General features: G+C 41.7%; 1 pseudogene; it reads left to right on the top strand.

Annotated features, from left to right (window-relative positions):
• The first annotated feature begins 284 nt into the window (after nt 1-284).
• LOC114671111 (5S ribosomal RNA) lies at nt 285-403 on the top strand (annotated as a pseudogene).
• The last annotated feature ends 2,715 nt before the right edge of the window (nt 404-3,118 follow it).

Below are 3,118 nucleotides of genomic sequence, written 5' to 3'. Positions count from 1 at the left end.
ACCCATGATGATGTGTTTTCTGAACCACTCATCTTGCACAGAGTGCCACGATGTGGAACAGCCCTATGTAAATTCTGATAATTAAGGAAATAATCCAAAGTATAGGGGTCAACGAAAAAACTATAGAGGTCAAGACATTTGGTGAGTTACTAGGGCACAGTAATTTGATTTTGATTTGAAGGAATTCACACTTCTGTATTGCAGGTTTAATTGTCTATTTTGACATAGAGAAAGGAAATAAAAATATACTACTTATGTTTCCCATAGAAAGACTGGGCAATTTGGTCTGTGGCCATACCACTCTGAACGCACCCGATCTCGTCTGATCTTGGAAGCTAAGTACGGTTGGGCCTGGTTAGTACTTGAATGGGAGACCACATGGGAATACCGGGTGCTGTAAGAAAGACTGGGCAATTTGAAGTTGCCTTTTTTCATTTCGTAGATGCTGTGAGTACTTCAAAACCACAACATATTCTCAGGTCAAGTAAGTAATATGGAATCAGAAGTGCAAAGATTGTTTTGATTATTTGACTAAAGTTAAAAGCCAGTGATTTAGTACGTCTATTAAAATAGACAAATATGCATATTATAATTGTGTATTATATTTATCACATAGCAATTATATTGTATAGAATATAATTATAATTTATATAATATTTAAAAATTTTCTCCTTTGTGAAAGTAGAAATGTAGTGGAAACAGTGACAGGGAGTTGAGCTAATTCTTATCCTCACTTTGTCCTGAATGGCTAGAAGGCTGATATTACAGTCCATTAGCATAAAGATTCATCTCTGCCCTCTTCTTTGATATGGAGTGTTGATATTTGTAATCTTTTGGGAGAGATTTGCAAACATAGTGGCATGCCCCTCCTGATCTTTTTTTTACTCCTAAACAGATTACCATTTCTAAGCCTTTCCTACCTAAAAATCTTTCTATTGACCAAGTGTGCACAAGGAGTCCAGATAATATTGCAACATAGAAAATCATCACTCAGGCTGGGCATGGTGGCTTACTGGGCATGGTGGCTCACTCCTGTAATCACAGCACTTTGGGAGGCTGAGTCGGGTGGATTCCTTGAATATAGGAGTTTGAGACCAGCCTGGGCAACATGGGGAAATGCCCATTTCTACAAAAAATACAAAAATTAGTCTGTGGTGGCATGTGCCTGTAGTCCCAGTGACTCAGGAGGCTGAGGCAGGAAGATAGCTTGAGCCCGGGAGGCAGAGATTGCAGTGAGCCAAGATCACACCACCATCCTCTAGCCTGGGCCACAGAGTGAAATCCTGTCTCAACAATAACAACAACAACAAAAAACCAAGAAAAGAAAATCATTGCTCAGTACATACTGAGCCATCCCTCTGGTGTGCACAAGGGCACTCTTCTTCCTCTCCTTCCCCCAGTGTCCCCTCGTCTTAGGATGCTACCTCTTCCTCTCCACTTTGGCTCCAGTGCTCAGCCAACCAGATCAGTCCTGTTGAAACTGAAGATGAGGGACATACAGGAAATCCTTATTTTTGAGAAAAAGGTAGAATGAAAATGGTACCTTCTGGTCCTGTCTCAGAGTGAAGTAGCTACCAAACTAACTTCTTTCACTAGTTTCGAGAAGTGAAGCCAGCTGGACTTCCTGGGTTGAGGGGGGACTTGAAGAACTTTTCTGTCTAGTTAAAAGGATTGTAAACACACCAATCAGCACCCTGTGTCTAGCTAAAAGTTTGTAAATGCACCAATCAGCACTCTGTAAAAATGCACCAATCAGCGCTCTGTGTCTAGCTAAAGGTTTGTAAACAGACCAATCAGCACTCTGTAAAATGGACCAATCAGCGCTCTGTAAAATGGACTAATTAACAGGATGTCAGAGGGGCCAAATAAGGGAATAAAAGCTGGCCACCGGAGCCAGCAGCGGCAACCTACTCAGGTCCCCTTCCATGCTGTGGAAGCTTTGTTCTTTCACTCTTCACAGTAAATCTTGCTGCTGCTCACTCTTTGGGTCCACACTACCTTTATGAGCTGTAATACTCACTGTGAAGCTTTGCAGCTTCACTCCTGAAGTCAGCGAGACCACGAACCCACCAGGAGGAACAAACAACTCTGGATGTGCCACCTTTAAGAGCTGTAACACTCACTGCAAAGGTTTGCAGCTTCACTCCTGAAGTCAGTGAGACCGTGAACCCATCAGAAGGAAGAAACTCTGGACATATCTGAACATCTGAAGGAACAAACTCCGGACACACCATCTTTAAGAACTGTAATACCATGAGGGTCTGCAGCTTCATTTTTGAAGTAAGCAAGACTAAGAACCCACCGGAAGGAACCAATTCTGGACACAGTTTGGCCCATTCCTTAAGACTTTTGTGCTATGTTGTTTCTTTATTTTCTGTTATCATAGACCCACTGTGTTGTTCTAACTTGGATGAAGAGATTGGAAAACTTTGGATTACTGTACAATCAAGGCCTTTCCCATCTTTTATAAATATCTGGACCCCTCCTTCCTTTGTGACTAGTGGCTCTGGGCAAAACACAATCTGTATACTCATCTCAAAAATGTCAGATGTAGCCCCTGGGAGGATAAAAAAGACAGCAGGAAATCAATATGTGCTGTAGGACAAAATAGATGAAGGACTCTCAAAGCTCAAAAATAAGAAAAACACAGACCAATTAAAAAATGGGCAAACAACTCAAAAAGAAACTTAAATATAAAAATGCCCGATAAGCATTTGAAAAGATATTCAGCATCATTAGGAAAATGCAAATTAAAACCACAAAGAGATACCACTAAACCCAAAATAGAGTGGCTTAAAAAATTTTTTTAACCCAAGTGCTGGCCAGGCACAGTGGCTCACGCCAGTAATCCCAGCACTTTGAGAGGCTGAGGCAGGCAGATCACATGAGGCCAGGAGTTTGAGACCAGCCTGGCCAACATGGTGAAACTCTGTCTCAACTGAAAATACAAAAATTAGCCAGGCATGATGGCAGGTGCCTGTATTCCCAGCTACTTGGGAGACTGAGGTGGGAGAATCATTTGAACCCAGGAGGCAGAGGTTGTAGTGCACCGAGATTGCATCATTGCACTTAGCCTGGGCAACAAAGTGAGACTGTCTCAAAAAAAAAAAAAAAAAAA

Source organism: Macaca mulatta, chromosome 11 (genome assembly GCF_049350105.2).
Source record: "Macaca mulatta isolate MMU2019108-1 chromosome 11, T2T-MMU8v2.0, whole genome shotgun sequence".
NCBI classification, from domain to species: domain Eukaryota; kingdom Metazoa; phylum Chordata; class Mammalia; order Primates; family Cercopithecidae; genus Macaca; species Macaca mulatta.
Note: the sequence above shows the minus strand (reverse complement) of the source record. Positions and strands in the feature narration are given on the sequence as shown.